General features: G+C 45.0%; 1 protein-coding gene across 1 annotated transcript in view; it reads right to left on the reverse strand.

The window, feature by feature from the left end:
- Positions 1 to 17697, reverse strand: part of LOC141765123 (sodium/potassium/calcium exchanger 3-like) — a 69233-nt gene that overhangs the window by 29981 nt on the left and 21555 nt on the right. The gene's annotated exons all lie outside the window — the stretch shown is intronic.

Here is a 17697-nt window from a genome sequence, read left to right on the forward strand (position 1 = left end):
ACAGTCCCTCCTCCACTGCCAAGACCAGTGACAGGCGCTTGGCTGCCGGAGAGTGTTGAGGAAACCTTCGCCTCTCACCCCTCACGCATCAAGTCACCCCTGTCATCATTTCCTCCCACACAAATCAGGAGCCCATTCACAGGCCCATGCTGACACCTGTTACATATTTCAGCATCTACACTATTCCCTGGGAAAGGCCAGCCAGGCACCAGGCAGACAGTCGGGCTAAATCAGATATAGTATGGTACTTAAAGCCCTCCTCCAGCCATTTTTACTTCCTGTTTTGTGGTTAACGTTCTTTCTCAAACAGAAAATGGGGGTGTGGTCAATAGTAATAAATGGGTTCTATTACAGAAATGCCCACTTTATGATAACATGCAGTTTGCAGTTATAATAACGTTTGCATCCGCGACCCTGAATAGGATAAGCGCTACAGAAAATGGATGGATGGATACGTTTGCATAAAGCAGCATATTTGCCCACTTCCATGTTGATAAGAGTATTAAATATTTGATAAATCTCCCTTTAAGGTACATTTTGAACGGATACAAAATTAATCAGTAACTTAACACATCCACTAGTCTATTGCTGTGTGCACTGACCAGAGTAGAGGGAGTAATGTAGACACCTGTGACTTCATAACACAATTTTGATAACCAGAAGAATACATGCATGTATGTGTTATTTTTGTCTATTCTAAAAATGATGTATTTCTGGTGTGTTCTTTACACTCTGACAGTTTTCCTAAAAATATATTTTAGAGGAATCGCAATACATCACCTTGCTTACAGTATCGCAATATATTGAATCGTTACCCCTGTATGATGATACATATCGTATTGCCAGATTCTTAATTATTGGGTCAACAGCCTAAAGACGGAGCACAATGTGTTTTTTTTTGTCTTCTTTTTTCTTTGTTTTCTCTCTTTATTGTCTAATCATACTTTTTAAAATGTATTATTGTATTTTACTATCAAGTTATATTTATTTATTTTCATATTTATGTAATTATTCTCTAAGACTATTTACTTGAACTTTACTTGAATGAGTCAAGCCCCCAGTAAGAGAACAGGTCGTTGATGCCAATTTTCGTAGTGGCCCAACAGTGATACTGCAACTTCCGTGTCTGTCACGTGATGCCATTGAACCATGTGACCGAGCCATGTGACCGAGCGGACGCTACTGCGCCTGGTTCATGGGCCCAATGGATGCGGAAGATCGCAGGAAGATCCGAGTACTTTTCCACTCGGAAGTCGAGCCATTTTGGCTTCATGCACCACTGAGCAGCTTTCATAGGAATGAACGGGGCCCAGCCTCCAACGCTGTATCCAGTTCTCTTTATACATCCATGGAATGAGTGGGGTCTAGGGGGGTATGATGTGGGAGGGGGGTCAATGAGAGAGTTAAACTTTATTACATTTGTCATATACATAAAGGTACATACATTGACCTCTGCATTTAGTCCATCCTAAGCATTAGGAGCAATAGGCTGCTGTGAAGCGCCCGGGGAGCAAATTGGGGTTCAGTGTCTCGCTCAAGGACACTTCGACATGCAGACAGTAGGAGCAACAACAACCTTGCATTTAAAGGACGACCAACTAAGAGAGAGAGAAGCGTGAGTGAGAACGGAAGTGAAGCGGACCTGAAGGAATGAGGTGAAAGGATTTCAGTTATTGCACATTTATGATTTAACTGTGATGCCTCACTGAAAAATAACCTCCCAAAAATGACAAAAAAACTCTACAATATTGCTGGATATGTTTTAAGGTAAATAATGAAACAAACTAACTAATTACTTTCAAAACTATATTGGCTTCTCTAATTGAGAACTATACATTATTGCTATGAAAAGCTGTGGGTTTGGAAGAGAACTAGACTACATCTCTGGTAAAAATGGACTAATAAGTAGTACATATGACAGGAAACACAGGGACAGAGAGGAGAGGATGACACGATACAAAAGTCTGAATCAAGAACATCAAAAGCTCCGTTTCACCGCAGGAACTTTCCCCAGGAACTAAGAACCTTTTGAGGAACTCATTGCGTTTCGACTGCTGGGACCAGGGTCTAAATTAAGTTCCGGGGACATTTTATGGGGCCTTTTTACCTGGTCGGTGGGTAGTACTTTCTGAAAGTACCGGAACTTTCGGGATGGAGTTTGCAGGAATGACAATCGCTGATTGGTCAAACACACACGCAGCGCCGCTGCTTCAACTCGTGTACCGCTTCATTCATAAAACAAGGAAGTACTCTGGTATCAATTTAGGAGCATTTCAGGAGGAGGGGAGAACATTTCTCTCTGTTTGATAACATTGAAAGTAAAGTTAGGTTCTGCTGTCGGCTTGCTGACTCATTTAAAAAAAGACAGAGAAAAAAGAGAGATCGTGCCAGCGAGCTGAGAGGGCGAAGGGTAGAAGAGAGAGAGAGACGTAGTGCGACAGTGCTGTGAATGAGAGAAAGAAAGGTGATTTTCTGATTGTTTCACGGCGTTAACGTTCTAAAGCACAAATGAATAACCACCAAACACTCAAGAGATGTTTTACTGTGGAGACAGACGCTCTCAGTTTCATTTTCCTCCTCTGCATTTCATTCATTACGTCCAATGTGCATCAGAAAATATATTGAATTTATTGAAAGGATAGGATAGCCCCTTGAGATGTAGCATCTCATTTTCGAGGGGGTCCTATAATATATATATATGCAGCAGTAAATGTCGTTGTCCCAGGAACTTTTGGTGAAAACCCACCTAAGGTTACACGGTATGCATCTTCCAGAGTGTAGGATGCTTTCTGCATCATTCACTCCCACTCCAGAGACAGGTAGGCTAACCATAAATGGATGAATGAATGAATGAATGAATGAATAAACCAAGTGAGTTAGGAGTAGTTGAGCAGCTGATCATTCCACCCACGTTAAGTTTTATTTCAGTCTAAACTCCGTCACAGCAGTTGCAGACCTATTTGCATCTAGAGCATCTCTCAGTGTTTGAGTGGCTGCAGCCCTCCTCTGCACCATGTTCACTGCTAGAACTTCTTAAGCCTAACACAATGCAGAGCAGCCTGTAAAAAGCCACAGAGGGTACAAGGCATGCAGAGCAGACGGCCATCTCACAGCGACAGCTGGATGTGTTTAATATTTACTGTTACAAGCCTTTGTTGGCTAGCTCAGACTCAGTCCAAATGCCAGAATAGTGTGTGAAGGGAAACAACAAGCAGCTCTCATGACAGAAACTGGGGCTTGTGATTCAGTATGCGATTTCTCGTTAAAGTTCCTTATCTTCTGTATTATTCACTACACACAGGCAATAAATCATTCTATAACAGAACGCTGACACTGGATACTGGAACATGTAAACTGCTCTTTCATAGACCAGGCCTAACGGTACGGTCACACCAAAAGCGAAACAAACTTTTTGCACGGTACATACAAAGTCAATGCGAATAGACGCGAATGGCGTAGAAATTTGTGTGACGCTGTGTTGCGAAAACCTATCAGCATTGAGATTCTCCTCCTGTCGTCACTGATGTCGTGATGTTGTTGAATCAGAAATGGAGGAAAAACATATTGTAGCTGTCTGTGGCTGTGGTCACCCAGAGCTCTATGATAGTACCTCTTATTAGTACAGAGACAAGACGAAACCACAGCTGTCTATGGTATAATCAACGACGTTGCCGCCGTATTTGTGCCTAGATGATGTGAGTTTTGGTGGAGCAGCTACAATGTCAGCATAATAGCCTGGCACCGATCGATCCGAACTCCGAACTTGACAGAAATGCCACAAAATAAAAGAATCACCAGACATATAAGTGATACATTATAAGTGTGACAGACAAGACTGGAAAAGAACGACTGAAAACTATCTAGCAAAATCAGCAGAGTGCTGAGGCTGAGCGTCTCCTGAAGTCTTCAAAGAGCCTGCAGATAAAACCCATAGAGCTCATTACTGCTCTGAGAAGCATGAAGCCCAATTTCCCATGAGAGGTAGTGAGTACTGTGATGCAGAACCGCACATTCCCACAAGAAACCCACTGAACCTTCATGTAAACAAGGTGTGTTATACACAACACTGAACGGTTCCACTTCTCAGCACCTAGTTCTCTAAATGTGAATCAGAAACACATGCTCACCATGTCACACTGCTGTGGAGATCTGTCAAAGGTTTACAGAATTATACACCTGAGTCCGGTTTATTAACCAGTTAACCAGGTGTTAAACTGAGGCATCAGGTATCTGACTTCTAGAACCTTCACATCTTTCAAACTTTCTGTGCGATGACCATTCCATAATAATGCTTTGCAGAGAGACACTGTGGTTTAGTGCAATCTCTGGATCAGGTTCAAACACACAGCCGTACATGTCAGAGAACCATCTGAACATATCACACCAGAAATGATACAGTTTTTGGGCATGTCCAGTAAAGGTGGGTCAGAGAGCTTTCTGCAGATTCACATCTATCACATAGAGGTGAAAAGGTAGGTTAAGATTCTGGGTTCTATGGGTACCCACGAGTCTCCCCTTTACAGACATGCCCACTTTATGATAATCACATGCAGTTTGGGGCAAGTTATAGTCAAGTCAGCACACTGACACACTGACAGCTGTTGTTGCCTGCATATTTTTTTGCTAAATGCAATACCTGTGAGGGTTTATGGACAATATTTGTCATTGTTTGGTGTTGTTAATTGATTTCCTATAATATATACATACGTTTGCATCCGCGACCCTGAAAAGGATAAGTGTAATTTGCATAAAGAAGCATATTTGCCTACTCATGTTGATAAGAGTATTAAATACTTGACAAATCTCCCTTTAAGGTACTTTTTGAACAGATAAAAAAATGTGTGATTCATTTGTGATTAATCACGAACTAAACACATCCACTAGTCTATTGCTGTGTGCACTGATCAGAGTACAAGGAGTAATTTAGACACGTGTTACTTCATAACACAACTTTGATAACCAGAAGATCAACAGTTAACCTGTAATGTACACCTTGCATCAACTCAGGAAGAAGTGGACAGCGGGAAAGCAGCCAGACTGAGGTGAACGGTGCTCTGCATGAGCATGTATTATTGCAACTCTCTCCTCTATGGCATCAGCAACACCTCCATCAATAAACTCCAACTGGTCCAGAATGCAGCTGCCCGACTCCTCACTCACACCAAATCCTGGCATCACATCACCCCAGTCCTGAAAGACCTCCACTGGCTCCCTGTTTCCCACCGGATCTCGTACAAAATCCTGACCCTCACCTACAAAGCCCTCAACCAACTTCCCCCCCCCTATCTCTCTGACCTCCTCTCCCCCTACCAACCTCCACGGTCCCTCAGATCCACCTCAGCTGGTCTACTTTCCACCCCTAAGTCCAACCTCCGCAGCTTTGGGGACAGATCATTCTCCAGGGCAGCTCCCAAGCTTTGGAACTCCCTCCCAAAACTCATCAGAGACTCCGATTCCCTCACCATATTCCAGTCCCGCCTCAAGACCCATCTTTTCTCCTCTGCTTACTTACTTTGGTCCACTGCTGGTCGCTGAGCAGCTACTCTGTTCTGGCTGAGTGTTGAGCAGTTCAGACACACTGACAGCAGTTACTGAGGGAGCGTAGAGCTTTCCTCACACTCCGCTATACAGACTTTTCCTGCCGGTCTGGTGACACAAGATGACAGTGGTCACATCTATTTCATCTTTTCATTTCACAAGTGTGTTCAGACTGAATGCTTAGCTAATTTTAGAGATGTCGAGTTTGAAAATGTTTCAACTTGCACAACAAACTGTGTTTAACTGGATGCGCTTTGACTCCAATCCATGTAAACATATGGAGATAAGAAGAAAAGGAGAGTCTTGAAGAAAGATAACAGAAGAACAGGAGTTCCTGGTAAGTTTGGATATCAGTTAGAACTGAGCTGTCACACATACACGGCACAGGCAAACTGAACACACACACACACACACACAGCTGATTTCTGCACAGTCATTACTGTACATAGACTGTTTATGGCAAATTAACACAAACTGCAAAAACAGTCCTTGGGTCCAAGTTTTGCAAAATGGAAAGGCGCGTTCCCGTAAAGTCTGTGAGGGTTTAAGTCCGCATTTCTGCAGATTTTGCCTGAGGGAATTACCCACAATTCATAGCATTGTGACATTAAACACAGGGTTACCACGGTTACCAGGGGAAGCCAATAAGTTACCAACAAGCTCTGTTAACGGAGCTAACGAGCTCCGTTAAGGGAGGTCCATTGAGTTACATTATGATCCGCAAATGATGGTAAATTACAACGTTATCATAATATGTTCAAATGTAATCTTGTAAAGTTTAGTTTTTGGCAAGAAACAGTATAAAGTAATTGGCAGGTCAGACTTTTAAAAAATCGGAATAGGCCAAGAGAATTGCAATCGGTGCATCTCTACTGAAATGTTTGTTTCACAGTTCAGATAGTCCACTTCTTATGCAACTTGTGCGTTTGAGGAGTGACTCACCCTCGCCCTATTCAAACACATATTCATACAGGACAATCAGGCAAAGGGAGGGCGCTTTCAGGTTCAACAAAAGATGCAAACTTGTCTTTTCAGAGCTGCCAGAAGATACCCTACCTTAAGTAAAAAACTGTGAAGGTCTAATCACTCTACTCATACTGTAGTTGATAACTGAAGTGCAGTTAGCACTCACAGATCCAAGATTCACAGAGACTAAGAGTTTGAATAAGAGTTCCTTAACAGAAACTCTTTTCAAACACTGTAGGTAGTAATCTGATAAATATTAGATCACATTGCCCGTTTCAGGGTTCGGATAGTCTGTTGAAGTTAATTAACAATTTGTAGACAGAGCAGATGAAACCACATGACTGGCACCGCTCAAACGTACGCTCTCACGTCAGTCCGCTTTAATCGGTTTCATCAATATCAGCACTCCCGCCCGGGCGCCTGTGTAAAGTGTGCTCGACCGTATCCGTCTGAACACAAACTCCATAGCAACAGAGTGAGTGTCTCCTTGAGGCGGAGTGTGTTTAAGTGGAGGGAGAGAGAGAGGGAGAGGTGGGCAAAAATAATAGACTGCAAGCCTCAACCTGAAGGGAGTCGCTCCACCGCTGCTGCAGCTGCCGCTGCTCCGCGGTGCTCTTGCCATTAGCGATGACGTTTGATGTACTGCATGCAGAGCGCAGGCTGAGATGCGGTGCATTATGCATGATGTTTGGGGATTGGGAAAAGAAATACACGTGCCCCGGTGTATGATGGGATCGCTTTTGACGTGTTGGGGGACAGTTAAAGAGAAGGAGGGCTGAGGGGGAATCCTTCAGTGTGAAAGATACCTGAACCTGAATTTGACAGCTCAGGCAATAATATTTCCTCACAGTCATGCTGATGAAGCAGAATGTGGGGAAGTGTGGAGTGCATGAGAGGAAAGAGATAGAAAGTGATGTGGTTGGCCTGGTAATTAGCTCAGTTGTAAGTGAGGTCACTGGGATGAACCCTGAACAGCTGCTGATGGTGCTCTGGCCCCAACTACCCCTGCTGGCTGTAGTACTGTACACACACAAAATACACTAACACTGAACATGCATGGAGCGGGAGGGTAACCCACATCCAAAGACACACACACACACACACACACACACACACACATAAGGCCAGTGAGTTTTCCATTGTTTCCCTTTCTGCAATCATTCCGGTTTCCTCGTTCTTCTTCACTATGCACAATCAGTGGCAGTCAATGTATCAATCAGCAATCAGGCTTCAGCTTGCTGGGGGACACGTTGTGCCTCAGTCTGCTTCATTCTGCTGTTGGTAGCTGACTGCCCGCCTGCTCGCCTGCTCGCCTGCTCGCCTGCTCGCCCACCTACTTGCACCATCCCATACCGGTCTAATTTACCAGGCAATTTGGAAGGAGCCACTGTGAGCCACTGAGAGGGGCTCTGAATCGAGATGTAGCATGACTTCCGTTTGGCTCGTTTTCCTCGCGCTGGAGCTCTGCGGCGCCCTTTGCTTTTCCTTTATGCTCCACCGAACATGTACTGACGCACGAGCGTATCAGAACAGCTGCTTCCTATATTCAGATTTTTTTTCCAAATTATTTAAATTATCCTGATTTGAGTGTTTATTGTCAGGCTTTTATTAGGTATATTGTTGCTTTTTAAATGACAAAGATGACAGTTTAAAAACAATTCAAATACTTGTTTATTGTTAAAGGGACTGTTAAAGGGCGCCCATGCATGCAGGCATGTGGCTACGCTGTTCAGACTCTGACTGGTAAGCACCAAAACTGCAAAGTTCTATCTAGTGAAGCCCGTCCTGCAAAACAGTGTCAACTCTTCCTGCTTCGGCCTCCCGACCGCGGTCAGAAGACACAGAGGAGACCGTAGCTTTGGTCTCCAGGGCCGGAGTCTGTGCTGTACTCTGCTCCTCTGCCTGCTTGCCTTCACTCACACAACGCGCTCGTTTTCATTGCTCTCTCGCTCCACCCCTCATGTGCATGCGTGCACACTCCACACTGCAGAAGAGTTAGTTTAGCTCTGAGAATATCTAGTGAATGTACAGTGGACGTTTGTGCAGAAATAACTGCTGCAGCTCCTCCAGACCAACAGAGGTTTTCCGTGTCTTGTGAAGTGACGGAGCTCCGCAGAGAGAAACGTTATCGTCTCCGACCGGTGCCTCCCCTGTTACTTCTGACCGCGGTCGGGAAGCTGAAGCAGGAAAAGTTAACACTAGGATCAACACTGATTCATGGAGAGACCTTCGTCTGGTCAGCTAACATTACTGCCAATACAGCCCACCTTCACTGCAGAGTGATGATGAATGGTTCCAGGTTCACTTTCATTCATGAAACCAAAGTAACTATGTATGTCACGCAGGTCGTCAAAGAAGCAAACTAACAAAATAGAGTGAGGTTACAGATCACCATGTCCTCAGGTGGGCAGGTGTGTGGGTATATTTATAGAGAGGGGAAATAGAGGAGAGAAGTGGGAGGACTGTGCACATGCATATGGTGGTGTTAGGTTTGCTCTTGGCCTGGAACTCTCCCTCACTGTACTGTAAATCCCAGTGGATAACCACTCTCGTCATCTTTACCTAACGCTCCCTCACTCCCTCCGTCTTTCACATCTATTAATAACCATCATTGAGATGGGGGTGAAAAGGTGGAGTAAAGCTTGAGAGTCTTTGGGGATTTCCTGCAATCTCAGCTGTTTAAATATAAAAATATAGAGGCTGGAAGCCCCCTGCCCCAGCTACATTCCCCCTTCACCACTTTCTACCCAGTGCTTCCGCTTTGCTGATCTCTCGCCATGAGGAGTGAGAAGGCTGAAACCACTGGCTGCTGCATATTTTAGTTGCACATTCGAAATAATCACAAGTGATATCTGGTTGCTCACTTCATATCCCGGCAAATACAGTGCAGCAGGAATGAGTCCTAAAACCTGGAAATGAGTTAGCACTTCCTGTTCCTTCGTCTGGAAGTCAATGTTTTTTTTGTTAGATGCCTGAAATAAGGTCTGTGGTTAACACAAGCTGAATAAATGTTCACGTTTACGTCTACAACATAAAATACCACTAGTGAATTTTGAAGCCTTTATGTTAGGGCTGTCAAAACATTAAAATATTGAATCGCAATTAATCACACATTTTTTAGCTGTTCAAAATGTACTTTAAAGGGAGATTTATCATGTATTTAATATTTTAATCAACATGGGAGTGGGCAAATATGCTGCTTTATGCAAATGTGTGTATATATTTATTATTGGAAATCAATTAACAACACAAAACAATGACAGATATTGTCCAGAAACCCTCACAGGTACTGCATTTAGCATAAAACAATATGCTCAAATCATAACATGGTAAACTGCAGCCCAACAGGCAACAACAGCTGTCAGTGTGTCAGTGTGCTGACTTGACTATGACTTGCCCCAAACTGCATGTGATTATCATAAAGTGGGCATGTCTGTAAAGGGGAGACTCGTGGGTACCCATAGAACCCATTTGAATATAACCATGCCAGTTTTTCCTCGCCAAAATTTAGCACAAGTTTGGAGCATTATTTATCCTCCTTCGCGACTAGTATGAAGCTAGTATGACATTGTTGGTACCAACGAATTCTTGAGGTTTTCCAGTTTCATATGACACCAGTATCTTCCCTCCAGCTTTAAAACTGAGCCCGCCACAACCTCCGAAAGATAGTTTCCCTTAATGCATTAAAGAAATTAGTAGCGTTAAAACGAATTTGCATTAACCCGTTATTATCTCGTTAACTTTGACCTACTTTATGTGTCATAAAAAAGGCGGTTGCTAGCAAGTGGCTAAATGAGACTACTAAACACCATCACGCCAACTCGTCCTCCTTTACAGCCTCGTTGTGTATATTCGCTCTCATGCGACCGTGGTGTAGTTCGTTTATAGCGTTATAGTGTAAGCTTTTTACTTCTGCCGACTCCATTTACACTTCAAAAACCATAAAAGTGATGTTCATTTTGGTAAAATCCCATTGGCTTTTTGTCGAGGGAACCCAGGGCGATGCTGACTTCCTGCTTGGAGTACAAAAATACGTCATCCCTGGAGCACTCCATGAGAGCAAACCACGACGTAGGCCCACTCGCTCGCTTAAACCAAGCTGTCAAAACAAGTGAACCAAAACAAAGGTACCATCAGTGTGTTGTAGCTCTCTTACAGGCCAGGCCACGCAGATAACCAGCTACATGGATGTTCATGGTTTCATTAGGGGGGCAACAATTGATAAGTGAATTATTCAGAGTATCTTAAGTGGGTTGTCCTGCCAGCTGAAACTGCTAATGCGAGCTACCACTGTTAATGTTTCATTACTGTTAATCACGAAGGGCTAAAAGTGATAGTGTGAACACAGTGGAATAACTGTAAGCTTTAACTTTACAGAGCAGCAGTAACGATGCTCCCCCAAAAATGACCGGCGATGATGTCACCCCTCCTGAGTAAGAGCCAGGGAGTCTTACGTAACACAGGGTAAGGCTCCGTATGCTCTGAAGGGGAGTGCACTTAGGGTGTGTGTGTGTGTGTGTGTGTGTGTGTGACAGAGCAAGAGCGACAGACATACAGTGAGGGAATGCAAGTGTGTGTGTGTGTGTGTGTGTGTGCGTGCAAAATTCTGCCCTGCTCCCTTCTCACTGATGATATAATACTTTCAGGCCGTTGTCATGGCAACGAACAGGCACCTCTGGCTGGATTTGGCATTCGGGGGTAAGATGACGAGGGGAGGGGGTTGTCTAACTGCATCTGGAGATTTGGATGGCAAGCTCTCATTTGAATTGCACTGAGTGTGTGTGTGTTTGTGTGTGTGTGTGTTTGTGTGCATTGCTGTTTTGCTGTTCTGATGACTAAGCATATTATATTGCAGTTTGGTACAGACCAGACCTGACCTCTGGAGTAAAGGCTCAAGAGGGGATTTCACTGTATGTGCGTGGGATAGATAACCAGACAGACAGACAGAGTGAGAGACAGAGCAGTACAAACACCACTACTATGATCCAACATTTGAAACCATTCAATGAAACACTACTGCCATTGGAGTGGGTCTGCAGGTGACTCCCCTATGAAGACAGGTTGGCTCTATCAGTGAAATATGTATTAGACATGGCTGACTCCTCAGATCACACTGGCTGGAAAACATCACCATCACCTTAAAGGACAATTCCACTTTATTGCACCTTGGTGTCTTAAGTTGTGCATACACTGTACAATTTTAGAAATGTTGTTGTGTAACTCCTACTCATACTGTACGAGTGGATCGTCTGTGATGTAAACCCAAAGCTCACGATTTATGTGCTCACACTGTACGTGTTAAATTGAAAGAAAACAGTCGGCCCCTAGGGGCCGTTCTAGCTGTTGACAGTTGTCAATAAAGATATGTTTGAAAGCTCCGAGGCAGGTAGAGTGTGTTTTGCTTCCTATGAGAGTTGCTCAGTGGCGCATGAAGCCTAAATGGCTCGACTGCCGAGTGATAAAGTACTCAGATCTTTCGCAGTCATTGGGCCCATAGAGCAGGTAGGTAGGTAGGTAGGTACTTTATTAATCCCTGAGGGGAAATTTCTGAGTTGCAGCAGCAAAAGATAGATCAAGCACACAACAAGATTAAGAATAGAATAAGAATAAATAAGATTAAAAATAGGCATTAGCAATAAATACTCTTAAGAGCTGGTTAGCAAGTGCCAGTACTAATGTCCAATTGCGATGCATGTCTGACTTCACTGCTGGATGGATGAGTGACAGTGTGCGTGTGTGTGTGTGTGTGTGTGTGTGTGAGAGGTGGGTGTTATTCAGTTAGTCCAGAGATGAGTTGTACAGTCTGATGGCAGTGGGTAGGAAGGACCGTCTGTGCCGCTCCGTGGTACACCGAGGTAGGAGAGGTCTGTCGCTGAATGTGCTCCTCCGTCTGGCCAAAGTGTGGTGAAGTGGGCGGGTGGTGTTGTCCATAATAGCCAGCAGCTTAGCCAGCACTCTCCTCTCAGCCACCGTACCCACTGGATCCAGGCTGACTCCAAAGACAGATCCCGCCTTCTTTAATAGCCTGTCTATTCTGCCGGCATCTGTGGCTTTAATGCCGCTGCCCCAGCAGACAACAGCAAAGAAGAGGGCACTTCCCACCACTGACTGATGGAACACACTCAGCATCGTCCTGCAGACACCGAAGGACCTGAGCCTCCTGAGGAAGTGGAGTCGGCTCTGGCCCTTCTTGTATATGGCCTCAGTGTTCACACTCCAGTCAAGCTTGCTGTCCAGGTGCACTCCCAGGTACTTATAGGTAGGGATGCACCTATACCACTTTTTTTCAGACCGAGTACAAGTACAAGTACTTACAGTTGGGTACTCGCCGATACCGAGTACCGATACGAGTACTTCTCTGTGCCAAAAGACCCTCGTTAACAGCCAGCTGGAGGGTGTGAGCGACACACGGCAGGCTGGGGAGTCCCGTATACGAGGCGGTGCGCCGCGACCAGCTCTAGGTCGGCTTGGAAAGGCTCTGGGCGAAGGTGGCTCGCGGCCGCAGCTTTACAGCTTTACCGCCCGGACCTCGCCCCACCGTGGACAAAGGGCTTGCTGTGCCCTCTCTCCCCTCCGGGGAGGGACAGGGCCCCCTGCTCCCGATGCAACTGTTGACCGGGGCGGACTGTCCTTAGTGCGTGGTGCCTGGGCGAGGCTCAGTTAATGTAAAAGGCGCCAGGGGGTCTGTGGCGATGTCTGAGTTGTATCTAAAGTCGGATGTGTAGAGAGTGAACAAGAAGGGAGCCAGGATAGTCCCTTGGGGGCCCCTGTATTACTGACCACCGTATCTGACACACAGCACTGCAGCCTCACATACTGTGATCTGCCAGTCAGGTTATCAGTAACCCAGGTCACCAGTGGAGCATCCACCTGCATTGTTCTTAGTTTGTCTCCAAGGAGTACAGGTTGGATGGTGTTAAACGTAATCGTAATCCTTACAGTGCTGTTTGCCTTGTCTAGATGGGAGTAGGCCTGATGGAGTAGGCAGATTATGGCATCGTCTACCCCAATGTTAGCTGAAACTGCAAGGGATCTAGTCCTCCCTGCCACCAGGGATCTGAGGTGGGCCAGCACAAGCCTTTAGTCTTCATTATGTGGGAATTCAACGCCACAGGTCTATAGTCATTCAGTACACCGGGACGCCCTTTTTCAGGTACAGGGACCAGACAGGAGGTGTTCCACATCACTGGGACTTTCCAAGGCTCAGGCTCAGGTTAAAGATGTGCTGGAGGACTCCACACAGCTGGTCTGCACATGCCCTGAGAACACCTGGTTTGATGCCATCAGGGCCTACTGCTTTACCCGCCCAGAGCCTCTTCAGCTGCCACTTCACCTGGTCCGAGGTGATTATTGATGTGTGACTGTGTGGGGGTTGAAACTCTGGGGGGAAGGGGCAGGGAGGACTGAGAGGTGGAGGGGCCAGGGTGTGGTGTGGAGGTAGGACAGCAGGTGAGGAAGTGGCAGGGAACCGGAATGGCTGAGCAAAAGTACTTGATTCATACCTGTTAAAAAACAGGTTTAGCTCATCGGCTCTGGCTTGATTGTCTTCCATGGGCTGGCTGGTCACATTGTAGCCTGCGATGAGTTCCATGCCCGACCACACCTCTCTCATGCTGTTCTGTTGTAGCTTATTTTCCAACTTCCTCCTGTAGATGTCTTTGCTCTCCCTGATCTTAAACCTTAAGCTCCTTCTGCACTCGTCTCAGTTCCTCCCTATTTCCATCTTTAAAGGCCCTCTTTTTTGCATTCAGAAGGGCCTCAAGGTTTCCGGTGACCCAGGGTTTATTATTTGGGAAGCACCGTACTGTTCTGGGTGGTGCAACATTGTCCTGACAGAAGTTATGAAGTCTGTTAGGCCATCTATATCCTCCCCCAAAAGAGTCACTGAACTCATCCCAGACAGTTGTCTCAAAACAGTCTCTCAGTGCGTCTTCACTCTCTGATGTCCATCTCCTCACTGACCTGGTGGTCACCGGTGCTGTTGTATGAGGGGCTTATAGAGAGGCCTAAGGTGTACAAGGTTATGGTTGGATTTCCCCAGGGGAGGGAGAGGAGTGGAGCTGTATGCCTCCTTAACATTGGCATACAGTAGATCTAAAGTTTTATCCTCCCCGGTGTGACGGCTACACAAGCTAAAACAAAAGCTGGCAGTAGGTTATGTATTCTAACTGTACTTGTAAACTCATCAGCTGGCTGTTGTAAACATTACTGTTGCTGCTCTAGAAACAATATTTAACCTATCCATCCATCCATCCATCCATCTTCAACCGCTTATCCGGGGTCGAGTCGCAACAGCCCAGCAGGGGACCCCAAACTTCCCTTTCCCGGGCCACATTAACCAGCTCTGACTGGGGGATCCCGAGGCGTTCCCAGGCCAGTGTGGAGATATAATCTCTCCACCTAGTCCTGGGTCTTCCCCGTGGTCTCCTCCCAGCTGGTCGTGCCTGGAACACCCCCCTAGGGAGGCGCCCAGGGGGCATCCGTACTAGATGCCCGAACCACCTCAGCTGGCTCCTTTCAACTCATATTTAACCTAGTTATATTTAAAATAGCCCGCAGTTTCTGACTGCACTCAGTCATTAACTTAGTGAGATCAGTGCTTTTATTATCATTAGAAACGATGGCCAACACTAAAAAAAACTAAGACAGAGGTTGTACAGTAATAAACCAGATTTATCTTTGAAGTCCTATCGGGTTGCCAAGCTGTCATAATGAATTATTCACTGTTATCAGAGCGATAAACTTTGAAACAAGGGGACAGTTTTATACAGTAAACCGCCACAGTGGAACTCCATTAGCAGATCTGTGGGTGCCGCGGTGGTGATGAATAACAGTTAAATATGCCATTAATGAATTCCCTGCTAACTCGCTCCACACAGGGGTGTGATGCACAACGGATTCGCAATACATCTCCCTCTGCTCTCTCTCGTCAAACTACCATCAACTGGAAGCTATCCAGCCTATTATGAATGCATTTCACACTTCTGGCTAATTATGCACAGTGGGAAATGTTTTTTTTTTCTGTGTGTGTGTGTAGTCACTGTGTACTTTCCCTCTGTGAGAAAAAAAAACACAGAAAATATCTCCTGAATGATGCCCCTTCCCTGATAGCGTTTGGCTGTAATTACATAGTGGGGAAATTTTGTTTGGCGGTGAGGTTGAGGTCAGTGAGGTGATGTTTGCTTTGAGAGATGGACTGAGCTGGTTTGAGATATTTGGACTTAAAAGAAAAGGGAAGGAAGGGTTTTCCAAGGAGGGATAATAACGCGTGAATGCAAATTTGTTTTAACGCCACTAATTCATTTAAGGCATTAAGGCAAATCGTGATTTTTGGGTTGTAGCGGGCTCAGTTTGAAAGCTAAAGAGAAGAGACTGGTATCATATGAAACTAGAAAAACCTGAAGAATCCATCGGATTGATTTGATTGGAGCATATTGTTTTATGCTAAATGCAGTACCTGTGAGGGTTTCTGGACAATATCTGTTATTGTTTTGTGTTGTTAATTGATTTCCAATAATAAATATATACATACATTTGCATAAAGAAGCATATTTGTCCACTTCCATGTTGATAAGAGTATTAAATACTTAACAAATCTCCCTTTAAAGCTGCAGTGGGTAGAAATGGAGCAAATATGATTAAAAAAAAAATATTTTTATAAAACTATATCACTATATCCTGACAGTAGTGCATGAGACAGGTAATCTTAAAAAAAATCATGTTCCTCTGTGTCCTCCAGTGATCCTAATGGTATCTGCAAGATTTCCCAGACCAGAGGAAAACAACCAATCAGAGACGATCTGGAGTCTGCCGTCTCCGAGCAGCTGTCAATCACTCACGAACTCCGATCAAACGGTCAAACTAGGCAGCGCTGATCAAATATGAATCAATATTCTGTTACTGTAATGACTACTTGTCACGTAAAATGTTGTCAGAATCGTCTTGTAGTGTACTGTTTAGCTGTAAAATGAGAAAGTTTGAGACCCGGCAGCCATGTGACCCTGGGGGTTGGAGGTCTGCGCTCTCCGAGTGCCATTCTAGTTTTGTATGTGGTCAAAGGGAATAAGTTCACTGAAGCTCAGTCCCCCTGAAAAAAAATATATATATCCGACTTTCCTCCTGGTTTAGAGAACAATATATTATTGGCATTCCTAAAGCTGAACAGCCACTCAGCTAGGCAAATCAAACTTGTCTATGAACATCCAGCACATTTTATACATCTAAAATCCATGCAACTCAGAACTATAAGACACCTTGAACCTGTCTGCATCAGAGCAGTGGGATGGAGGGTGTCAGGAATCGACTGTTTATCACTAACACATTGTACTGCTCCTTTAATATTTTCATTTTTTATTGTCACCAAAAGAAAAAAGTCTTGGGCACTGCTCGCTGGATGAAAATTAGAAGTATTATAACTAAAAATAGCTGCCCCTGCACCATATGGCTGGAAGCAAAGCATTCTGGGAGTTTAACTTGACTAGGGGTTGGGAGCAAAGAGAGCAACGAGGGTTTTCATGTGAAGTTTAACACTGACACACTCTCTCACAGAGATGATAAAGTGGTTTCATTCACGCTGATGTCACAAGCAGTCAGACCCGTTGGACGTGCAGCCGTCCTGTGAAGCTGTGGATGATTTAATGGCGCCGGGACAACAAAGAGCAAACAGTAAGGACAATAACAAAAACAACCAGGGGGGATGATGGCGCTCAGCATAACAAAAAAAAAAAAAAGGTGATTAAAGTTGCATTCCCCACCCTCGGGGATCTGTGCAGGCTCATCCCCGTGTACATCTTGTGCATATTCCGAGCGCACGTGGAGGGCTGGGGGCCTATTCTGCACATGCTCAGTGGGCGATGGTGATGCGGGCTGACACATCGCATGTCGTGAGCGTAGTTACTGTGCTGAGTAATGTGACATTTAAGGACTCCCGCTTTTTTTCCTTTCTTGCACAGTTCGCAGCACGCACACACCATGCCGAACAGACATCTATACATGCATACGCATACCCAGATGTGCTCGCATGCACACATACCCAGATGTGATGAGTGAGCATAGCTCCCTTCAGAAAGACTGAGACAATATTTTCTGCATGGTTAGAGTATGACACATTACACATTCATGACTGTGTTTATTCTGCTACATTTATGCTCTTTGTTTCTCCTTCTCATCCAAAATGTGACGAGGTCCACCGCT

This window comes from Sebastes fasciatus, chromosome 3 (genome assembly GCF_043250625.1).
Source record: "Sebastes fasciatus isolate fSebFas1 chromosome 3, fSebFas1.pri, whole genome shotgun sequence".
Taxonomy (NCBI): domain Eukaryota; kingdom Metazoa; phylum Chordata; class Actinopteri; order Perciformes; family Sebastidae; genus Sebastes; species Sebastes fasciatus.